Here is an 11657-nt window from a genome sequence, read left to right on the forward strand (position 1 = left end):
AAATTGGGGGCACTGAAATCTAAAGTAATTATTGTTACAGATGCGCTTTCAGTCTGTACACATTTAACTTCTGATAATCGGTCCCACCCGCTGAGTATATTAATGCGAAAGCATGATATGCCCCATGAAGTGTAAAATCCGGAGTTAACATCCGATGGCAAGAAAACCCACTTGACCAAGTGTTAACGTCACGTTCCCCGCGCTGAACCTGCTGCGTCTCGCACTGCGAAATCCCACGGGGAACAGCCACGGCGTCGGAACTGGCCCACTCCCAAAGTTGGATTAAGGTGGATTAAAGTGGATTAAGATTAGTGCAAATTAGAGCAAGGGGGATTAAGGCACATTGAAGTGGATGAAGGTGGAATTTAAATTTGAGGTGATAACTTAGACAATGCTTACTCCTAATGCTTTCGTTTCGGAATCACGTGAGGATGCTTAAGTGACTTTCTATTTTTTACGACTGTTGCCCCGGACAATTTATCTCAAGTCTGCTTTATCCGGGTCCCTGGACGTGTGGAATCTTTTTAAATGAATGAGAATGAACTGGCACGCCCCCCCCCCCCCCTCCTCGCATCGTCGTCACTAAATGGTCTGGTTTTAAATGTTCTTCAGGATTTCTCTTTAATAACAGGAGCTAGATTTAAACCCCTTTTATTTCTAAATTGCAGTGAATCATCCCTATACTTTGCGCGCATGATTTTCGACATCTAAAATTTTGGTGGAACACAAGCAAATGCCTTTCACGACAATGTGGGATGACGTTATCAAGCTTCCGTTGTAGAGTTCACCGCCTAAATTTTTACCTTCATAGATCTGGTTTGTCCATAACTAGCATCTGACCTTTTTTTTTTTTGTATTGAACCGGAAACTATCGACCCTTTCTCTCTTTCTTGCCGCCGCTTCTCCTCCCTCCACAGAATGTCCCTCATATTTCCAAGTGGTAATCTGGGTTTAGCACTAACAACACCAAACATTTTTGTCCTTTGGTGCCTCTCAATTATAGGCACAAGCCATGGGTCGTTGATAATATACTGCTCTGCACAAGTTCATTGAAGCGTCCGGGAGGTTACACTTCCAGGGTGCCGACCGTGGGACACTTCTTTTTTTGTTCTTTTCAAAGTTTATGTATAGGCTCTCTCAAAAGTTGTGTTATCATTTAGTTGCCTAATGCTTCGTTTTGAATGCAGGCGTTTACCCCTATTGGTATGTACTTTTCGATCAATCCAGTGTGGCCAATCCCCCTCGTGGGTACGAGCCATATTTTGAGGCAACAACAACAACAACAACTCAGAAAGAGTGTCGGGCTGTGTTAACTTTTTTTGTGTGTGTAGCAGAAGTCCGCAAATGACATTTTCATAGGACATCAACAATTGCGGCTGATACGGTCCAATCGTAGCTCGCAAGGTAGTCTTGCACCTACTCACTTATTCTTCATCTTCGATAACGATCAGCTGGACGTCTGCAGCTGCAGCTGAGTTAAACTCAGCTGCAGCTATTACCATCACCGACACCATCACAATTGCATTAATAATATTAAATGAAACAATGCCTTCATAAGCACATCAGTAGCAGTAAATAGAGTGAGTATTCTCATTTACTTCAATACTGTAGACGAAGAACGTTCTGGGAAGCCTACATAAGCAACGTCTTAGGAAGGTATGGAAACGCTTAATGGAATGGTCTTGAAAACGAGGCGGATATGTCAGCTAAATCCATAGAAGACACCATGACTATATCACGATCAGTTTGTGGGCTTTGTTTTACAAATGAGAAATCAGTCCAACTAATTTTCAGAGGCAAATTTTACTATCAATTTTACTATCCAATGCATACTATTTGTACTCATGATCCTAATTGATTATGCAATTCGCAGCTAAATAAGCATCACAGAAGTTATGGTCTCTATCTTGATTTCTTTTTTTCCGATTCAGGAATATACTTGCATTTTTTGACCATCAAGATATAGGCAATGGTCATTAGTATAAGACAGAACAAACATGTTTTCACTACATTGCCTAAGTAAACATACAAGTCATGAAATTACAGTTACAAGGCGTTTTCATAAACTGCTGTTCAAGTAACTTAGAAGAGAATAATAATAATAATATTTGGGGTTTTACGTGCCAAAACCACTTTCTGATTATGAGGCACGCCGTAGTGGAGGACTCCGGAAATTTTGACCACCTGGGGTTCTTTAACGTGCACCTAAATCTAAGCACACGGGTGTTTTCGCATTTCGCCCCCATCGAAATGCGGCCGCCGTGGCCGGGATTCGATCCCGCGACCTCGTGCTCAGCAGCCCAACACCATAGCCACTGAGCAACCACGGCGGGTCAAACTTAACTTAGAAGAGAGTGAATTGCTTGATAAAAAAAAAAAGTACTAGATGGTACTTTTCCATGGGCCGAAACGCAAAATAAACACTAAACGAACATCCAAAAGAGAATAAAACTACCAAATGTCTGTAGAAAAAAAAAGTATTGTAGTCATCCTGTAAAAACTATTTTCGTGGCTTTGATTTTTTTTACAGAATCTGTTATGAGAATACAATGGTTCTCTCGCAGTGAGAGAGATGGAATAAAAAAAAGTAAACAAAAACGCCAAATATTTTGAGAGTATACACCACATCTTTTCTAACTTTATTATTATTATTATTATTATTATTATTATTATCATTATTATTATTATTATTATTATTATTATTATTATTATTATTGTTGTTGTTGTTGTTGTTGTTGTTGTTGTTGTTGTTGTTGTTGTTGTTGTTGTTGTTATTATTATTATTATTACTTTTATTATTAAGAAATCTGAAGGAGTCGAGATCGACACTTGGTGTATTTGGCGTGGAGTGACACCCATATGTCTCTCCTTGGATGTTTGATTTGTTTGCAATCACGTAGTCTTGTACAACTCCATTAACAGTTTTTTCTCCGTCTTAATTTCTTACCCATGACGGATTAGTCACTGTGCACTCTATGGAAATGCCGCGCGCAGTCGCTTAAAAAGCAGACGCCATTGCGCCATTTATCCTTACCCAATTTCTCCTCTCCCACCTCTTCCTAGCGTATCTTCCTGATCAGGTTTTGTGCTTGGCTTGACTGACATTTGGCTTATCCGAATTTAAAAAAAGAAAAACTTTTCACTTCTCGCACTAAAATATAATTGAAGTTAGCTACTTAAGCATAACTTTATAGAATCTTTATTGAATACCACGTTATAACTAATTTAGATTACTAAATACGAAACCGTGGAGCGGACTTCAAATTTACACTCAACATTTACTTTCAGCAGATGGCTGGCGTGATGGCGTGTCGTGCTTTTTCACCTCACGCGTGCGGTTAGCAGTATGTTAGATCATAGAATTTAGAATGGACACTGCGTTAATTTCGTGTTGTAAATTGCGCTGATGTCTGTGTCACATTGGGGAACGTAATTTGGCTACAGGAACGTAATACAAAGCAGCCGGCGATCAGGCCTAGACTGCCTCCATCGTCGTAAAAGGAAAGGTACAGGTGACTTCTGATTCCTGAACTGACTTTCTACTTTGCGTTTTTGCCTCTTCTTAACCACTGTCGCAACGCTATCTTTTCCTGGGAAAATACCGCGCTTGCTTGGCTGATTGGTGCCGCGTGCGTTGTGTGTGTTGCTGTTTTCCGTGTTGCCCTCGTGTGCGAATGAATGAGTTTTCTGTGCAGGGACTTTCTGTTTTCGTTTCACTGATTACTTGGAACAAGTACGGCTATTATTATTATTAGGCGATGTGCAGGTGTTCTTAGTCGTGCTGTGTGACTTTCGCTAGGTTATCATTTACTGTTGTGAAGTACTGTTTATGCAGCCGCTGTAATGTATCTACTGATGAATGACCTTGCTAGAGTTGCGGTAGTTGCTAAGAACTAATTCTGGTTTGAGGTCAAATGAATGATAAAAAGCTGCATGCTTTTTTTACCTCGGGACATTGAGCAATTCCTGGCGCACTCGTTACTGCAGAGCTTGAGCGGGATGGACGCCAGTGTTTGACAACTTTACACGGTGTTTTATTTCTCCTGCACTGAACTACCGAGTTGCTAACGCTCACTTCCGTTCCGCTTTCCGTTGTTTCGGTCATGTGCTTCAGTTTTGATTATTCAGCCCTGTCAGGATGATGTGTGATTCCAGTACATAAGGTACATGTGTGCCCCTGCTCGCAAACTTATTGCGTATAATCGGCGCGTGTGTTCGTTTAAGTGCGAATAGTGTGCAGTGAACTAAGTAGGTCGAACGGCTCTTGCGCGTGAGCATAATAAACAACGTATGAATAAGCCAATTTAGAATGATTCTTGTTATGAGGAGGGATGGGGTGGCCAAGTTGTTTTCTTAATCAACTGGGCGAGTACTAAAAGGGGTACTTACAATATAACTGCTAGCTGTGTGGTGTTTTACGTCTTGCCCCAGGCTCTTGAACCCCGCGTTGAGTTTTCGTTTTTTGCCACTGCACACAAGGTGAACATTGTCTGCGTATTTCAGCTGGATGCAATGCATGTCTTTATAAATATTTTCTGTGTACCTGTTAATAAAGGTCGTTGCTTCTAAAAAAAATAGTCTCAGCCGCTTCTATGAGTGCCATTCTGTGCGAAATTACTTGACGCTGTTATGTATGGTGAATGCAGCTTAGCTCCCTTAGTCAGTGTATGAGTCAGGTTTAAAGTACTGAATCATTTTCATAGATATAATGACTCCCTAAAATTGATTTAATAAAGGAATTTACAGTGCTGCTAAGGGACCAGCTTGCTAATAATTCTCTATGTATTGTTTGGAAGGCACACTACATCCAAGCCATTAGTGGAGCTGGCATTCAGTTATTGATTTAGCATCATAAAAAAAAAAATATGTCACCTGTTTCATCATGAATGAGAGGTGTATTTCAAGATATTGAAACTCTTAGTAAAGATGTGCACTTTTCAACAGTTTAGGCATTTTGCAAATGGGCAAACTTCCTCCTTTTTCATTTGTAAAACAAAACATATTTTAGTCAAATGTTTAGTTTAGGATCATAAAGAATTTCTTTCAGGTGAATTGTGCTAGTAAACAACAACAAAAAACAATTAGCTTTTGCTTTAAGAACAATAAACACTAAGAATATTGGAATGGGTTTCTTAGGGACATAGTTAAGAGCAAGAAGGGTATCGACACTTTTTATATCCAGTGTTTCTTAAATATAGGTGCCTATTTTACTAGATAGATGTGATGAACCACACAAAAACAAGAAAATTCCTCTGATGCTACTGTTCCAAATATATATATATAATTGCTTTATTTTTCTCATCTCTAACCCATGATGGTTAAACAATGTTCACATAAAAGGATTGTTCCAATTAGACCTTGTTCATTGAAGTGAAGTTGTTTCACATTCAGGAGGTCTTACTGCTGAAATGGCAACGAAAACATTCTACATGCGATAAATTTCATTTGATGATGATGATAGCATAAACCTGCACCATGTTCACACACTGTACTTGACCCCTAGTTGCTGTATCTGGGTTCTGTGGTGCATGTGAGCATGTCTGTGATTTTACTTGCAACTTATGCAATGCATGTAGAGCCCCCGTAACAGCTATCTGGAGAGTGGGAGCAGTGCGCTTCCAAGACCCTTAGCCCCACCTGCTGCAGGAAGCTCAACCAACATGGTTGCATCTGAGCATGCACAGCCAGGTGGATGGGGCTTCACCATTTTCTGTTATATCCATGTGCTTTGCGCAGCTCCCTTTTTCTTATGATTCTGCCCAATAACAGGGGGAACTGGGATAGGCACAAGTGACAGGAAAGGTTCTTTTATGAGCATGCGTCCTGGCACGGCAATGCAACCGCTCATCACTTGACAAAATACTGTGTGCTTGTGCATCTAGTAATCGGGCAAAATCATCAGAAAGGGGGAGCTGTGCAGGGAGGCATGGCTGTGACCACGAGGGGTGAAGCCCTATGTACCTGGCTGCACATGTTCAGAAGCAACTATGTCATTCCAGCTTCCTCCAGTAGGCGGTGCTAAGGGTTTTGGAGGCACACGGCTCCCATGTGCTCTACATAGCCGTGACAGGGTTGTACTCTGCTTTCGCATAGCTTAGGCACCAGGTATCATTTTGAAGGTTGTAAGAGAGGCTGAATTGAAGGCAAGCAAAGAGCAGTGTTCCTTTCAAGATAATATGGGTTCCCTTTGCTTTGACTTTCATACCTAGCAATGGTGACTATTAACTTTTGGTGTTTCAACAAGACAATGAAAACCATTGCAAAAACAGTGCAAGAATGTCATGGTGAGCAGGAGAACACATGACATTCTCTAAGGAACTAAAGTTTTATTAAGGGTGTTATGCACATTTGACGTAGTCCTGGTCCTCTGCTGTCACTTCTCAGAGAATGCAGGGGCTTTATAACACCTTCCCTTCCTTGTTATCCTGTTATAACTATAGAATACATAGTAAATACAAACTGAGCCCAGTAAGGTTGGAATAGTGCCAGAGAGAGGCAAGGAGTTGTTGGCAACATAAAAATTTGGGCAGCCACTCCTGTATCAACCAGCTGAATATTGCTACTGACAGAATATAGGCATTATGCACAAATTTTGCAAAATATACAAAAGAAGGTGATGCAGTAAGGTGTCTCCACCTAATTGCTTGCATCAATGGGCCACATGCAACAAGAAGCAAGTCAGCCTTCCCTGAAACTTATGAAGCCAAGGAAAGTATGGAAGTTAACCTAGTTTTAATTGAAGTATTAAAAATTATAAATTAAAAAGAAATGAAAGTGAATGGAAAAACAATGTGTCAAGCAAAGGTTCATTTGCATAAACCGGTTCAACTCCCACCAGTGGCAAGTTGTCTTTTCATCCACTTATATTTCCTTTTAATTTAGCACTCCTACTCTTCAATTAGAACTACAAATAACTACCTCTATGCATTTCTTGGCTTCATCATCTGTTGATTCTGTATAGTTGTATTTAACAAAAATCAGGCCCCTCGGTTCCCCTTCTTTTTGTTCACTGAACCTTGTGCCACAAGCCTGACTGTTCCTCAGTGGGAAATGCTGCTGTCTGACAAGTATCAAGCATTCGAGAAGCTGTGGTATTTATTAAAGGAGTAATAATACAAAAGTCCCGGCCTTTTTTTTTTCTATCCTTTTTTTTTTCTAATTAGATAGCTGTCAACGCCATTACTATAGTATAAAGCTGCAAATTCTCAAGGGCACAACAAATAATTATGTTACTGTTTAATGTGGCCATTTGAAAACTCGATGCCCAGTGCAGTGCTGCTTTGGCCAGGAAGCAGGGGACGTATTCTTGGACAGTCACTGTCAGCGGTACTATCTCTTTCACGGGACTTAGTTTATGCCGCATTGTATGCTTTAATTATTTAAGTGGCATTGTTCAACCTGCTGATTAGTGCACTGAAAGTGATATTTCTGAAAGAGACTATCTGAAGGAGGACACCACAGAAATTTAAAGTGGCAGTCACATGGTTTTACAAAGCATTCGCATGTGCTAGTCAGCTTTGTCTACTGCTTGTAGGCCACACAATGATGTTGTCCCCAAAGGCTACCAGGACACTACTATCAGCCCTCCCACACTCCATCATTTTCTACTGCACATTCGATGTGGGTTAAGCCTGGTCCTCTGCTGCCACTTCTCGGAGAATGTAGGGGGTTTATAACACCTTCCCTTCCTTGTTATTCTGTTATGTGCTCAGTGTGCTTGGTTTCACTGGCACAGTAAGATGTGAGTGTGCGCATCAGTGGTGTGTTGTACCATTTGACTGCCACCTCCACCTTCTGTGATGCAACTTCTGAAGCCACGCTGCACTTTGAATGTGTTTTGAAGCGGTTGCATTGAATAGTAATTTATTTGTTGTACACTTGAGGAATTGAGGCTTGATTATGTTATTACATGCTCAACACCCATCCAGTAAAAAAAAAAAATGTTGGCACTTCCTTAAAGTTCTGAACTCCTGATGACCACCCTTGTTGGCTTCGTACAAACAGTCTAGTGTTGCCAAGAAAAACTACATTTGTTGTTGTAAATTTCATTTTTTCTTTCTTTAAATTTTAGACAAACATTGTTGTACTAAGGATACCAAGCTTGTGGAAGTTCCTGTATATTAGTGATATGTTTGTTTGAAATTATGTCAATCTTGATAGGTGCTCTTCAGCACAATCTGTGGTTAACTTGTTACTCCTTAAAAAGTTCCTGAAATGACTTTTGACATAGTGAGAAGGATAATTTATGTAAAAAGAGTATACTTTAACAAGGTTTTCACACCAGAATTATAGTGCTGTACACTATATCTCAAAGCTCCTAATTTCTGACAATTTCCCTTCTGTAAGGTTACTGTCTTCTCCCTGAGCTTGCATTCAGTGTGACTGTGGTTTTGTTTAGCTTACTAGGCACTGCTTTGTTCACTGATACATGTGTTGTCTACATCCCATTGATTTGAACGAGTGTACATCTGCGTCTCATGCCACTGGTTTGTTCTCATAAACGAGAAGAAATCGGGTTAACCGAGGGGCCCAATTTTTATTAGTCATATCATAAGGACCCAACAAACACTGACACGAAGGACAACATAGGGGAAATTACTTGTGCTTATTAAATGAAATAAAAAAACGATAAATTAATGGAACTGAAAGTGGATGATAAAACAATTTGCCACAGGTGGGGAACGATCTCACAACCTTCGCATTTCGCGTGCGATGCTCTACCAATTGAGCTACCGTGGTGCCATTTCCCGATCCACTTTCTTGGGTATTTATGTTTCCTAATAGAATTCTGGGAGTGTTAGCCAGTGCCACCACTCACAGACCTCGGCAGCGGATGTGGAACATCCTTTCTGCTGCAGGTGTCACGAGAATGTCACGAGAACGCCTGCGGCAGAAAGGATGTTCCACATCTGCCACCAAGGTCTGTGAGTGGTGGCGCTGGCTAACACTCTCAGGATTCTATTAGGAAAAATAAATACCCAAGAAAGTGGATGGGGAAATGGCGCCGCGGTGCGAAGCAAAATGAGAAGGTTGTGGGATCGTTCCCCACCTGCGGCAATTGTTTTTTCATCCACTGCACAAGTATTTTTCATCCATTAAGCACAAGCAATTTCCCCTATGTTGTCCTTGGTGTCATTGTTTGTTGGCTTCTTATGATATGGTTTGTTCTCATGTATTTGTTATTGTGCCAATGTTGCCCTAAAAGTAAAAAGTGGACATTCGTGCTGTGCCTTGTTGATGGTATTGCAGGTGGTAGGATCACTTGGCTAGCCAAAAGGTTGCTCACCTGAATGGTACGAACAGCCACTCTGTGTAGTACTGGCAGACACAAACAATAACACATGGAGTGGTGTTGCTGTTATCCACATCAGTAAGAAATGATTAAGATCTGTTGATAATTTATGAAGGATTTTATTTTTTTTCGAATACTTAGTCTTGGACCATGGTGTTCTCGAAGACATCTCCTAACAAATCACTAAATTTGAACAGGACTGTCAAACTTATTTTGAGCTCTCTTTAAATTGATGGATCCTTTAACAAAAGCATGGACATGGGGCTAGTCTATGCATATTTATGTTTATATGGCTCCTGCATGTCCACTTAAGTTACATGCATAGGTTGACTGTGTGCATTGACAGGGATAGACAGAGAAGCTTAAAGTTAAAAACTGACAAAAGAATCTGGTGCTAGTGTTTTAATATTAAGTACTGACCCACCTGTATCGGGCTTCATTCTTCTTCGACTGTTAAGCTAGCATGCTCAGCTGTTTGTTTTCTGTTGTTTTTAATCAGTGGCTGTAAAAAAGAAAGAAAGCCTGTCTTTATTCTTTTTTTATTAGGTGCTTGTCACCCCTTGTCTTTAAGTAAAAACACAATCTAGGTACATGCCTCGTGTTTGGTGCTTGCGTTCAATAGGCAAGTGCTGTATTTTCTTACCATTTTTATATGAATAAAAGGTGGCATATGCAAGTCGGCAGAATAGTGTACAAGTGATTCCTTTTCATCTTGTGCTTGATCTCGTGTTTCAACCAGTCAAGGCATTCACTTGCATAAGCTTTTTGATACTACATGCCCTCTACTACTTTACGGGGTTGTGACCACTGTCCTGTACCTCTGCAAGTACACTGGAAGTGTATCTCGTCTTGAAGTACATTGACATACCGTTCTCCAGCTGTTCAGCTTTTTGTGTTTCAGGCATACTGAAGTCCTTCTTTTTCAAGAAATGCATAGTGGCATGTTGCTTCTGCTTGAAATTTATTAATCATTGGCCACAAGGAATAAGGCCCCAGACATCATGTACATAGAAAGTAGTGCCCATTTCCGGCAGTATTTCTGGTACAACATTTGCATAATGGACAGAATAAAACGAGGTGTTCATTGAACATTATAATAACAAACACTTAATAGATATTCTAGTTGAAGGTATGATACCATGAATGTTTTTGTTTTTTTTTTTCATTAGATTAAGTATTCTCTTTATTGGATTTCTCAGAAACAAGATACAGAACAAATTGTGACACTGCATGGCACTGTTGTCTCTTAATGTTGGAGCCATAATCTTATTCTGTACTAACGTCAGGTGCCTGATATTGGGTAATTTTACAAGAATGAGTCCATATTTTAAACAGAACCATGCCTTGCTGCAAATTTTGTTGAGGTTAGTTGTAGTAGCCACAGAAACTGTGCAAGGGCATAACAGTAACAGACTTGTTCTGCTTGGCGTGGTAATTCATAATGCGTAGCTGTCAGCTCCTTCCATATTTAACTACCTCTAATAGTGTTCATGTTCCTGTACTCACTATATTAACGTTTTACAAAGCACCAGTGGTTATTTCGATTGGGCAATCTGCAAACACCAAGTCACAGTCTTAGAGCCAGTTCTCATTCTTTTGGGCGTCTAGCCTGAAGCAGAAGTAGCCCAAAGATATAATAGCATTCAGTTGACAGCTTACTTTTAAAGGGAACTGTAGACTGGTATGTGTCCTCCATAGCCTCACCAACAACCTCTTTAGTTGCTCCATTAATCATGTAGTTATCAGTGGCTCGCTTTTACAAAGAGGGAAGTGGTAATACAAAATGATGGTCTTTGTACACTTTACCAATACATTATGTTGAAAGTGAAAGAAAAATTACTTCAGGCGCTACCACTGGCCAACCTTGGCTTACATTATTGAGCTAAGAGGTGCCATGTCCAATAGGTTCACACATATTTTTACATTTTTGTTGAGTCATGTTTCACTTTAAATCCAGAAAATTTATTCCAGTATCAGTTTACCTCTTAACTGCCATGACAATTATAGAAAAAGAAATGTTTCAATGTGCAGAATTTCTTTAGACGTGCATTTTCAGCACCATTTTCTTTTCTAAAATTAAGAATAGCCGGAATATCAATTGCATTGTGACTAGTCTTGTTGGAAATAAACACTAAAATTTAGTGTGTTATTAATTTGTCAAAATTGCAAGAACTGCACATATACACCGTTGGACCATTAGGGTGACAGGATGGGTACCAAGAGAAGGCAAGCGCTGTGGAGGATGGCAGAAGACTAGATGGTGCGACGAAATTAGAAAATTTGTGGGTGCTAGTTGGAATCGGTTGGCGCAGGACAGGGGTAATTGGAGGTCACAGGGAGAAGCCTTCGTCCTGCAGTGGACATA

The 11657-nt window shown here is 40.2% G+C and overlaps 1 protein-coding gene across 2 annotated transcripts in view; it reads left to right on the top strand.

Annotated features, from left to right (window-relative positions):
• Nucleotides 1–3282: 3282 nt before the first annotated feature.
• Nucleotides 3283–11657, top strand: part of LOC135898014 (mitochondrial proton/calcium exchanger protein-like) — a 42822-nt gene continuing 34447 nt past the window's right edge. Inside the window, exons 1-2 of one of the 2 annotated variants that reach the window (XM_070530703.1) lie at nt 3283–3506; nt 9250–9293. The gene's annotated coding sequence lies outside the window, so the exon portion shown is untranslated. The remainder of the gene's footprint in view (nt 3507–9249; nt 9294–11657) is intronic. The other variant, XM_065426727.1, reaches the window with a different exon arrangement.

This window comes from Dermacentor albipictus, chromosome 1 (assembly GCF_038994185.2).
Source record: "Dermacentor albipictus isolate Rhodes 1998 colony chromosome 1, USDA_Dalb.pri_finalv2, whole genome shotgun sequence".
NCBI classification, from domain to species: Eukaryota; Metazoa; Arthropoda; class Arachnida; order Ixodida; family Ixodidae; genus Dermacentor; species Dermacentor albipictus.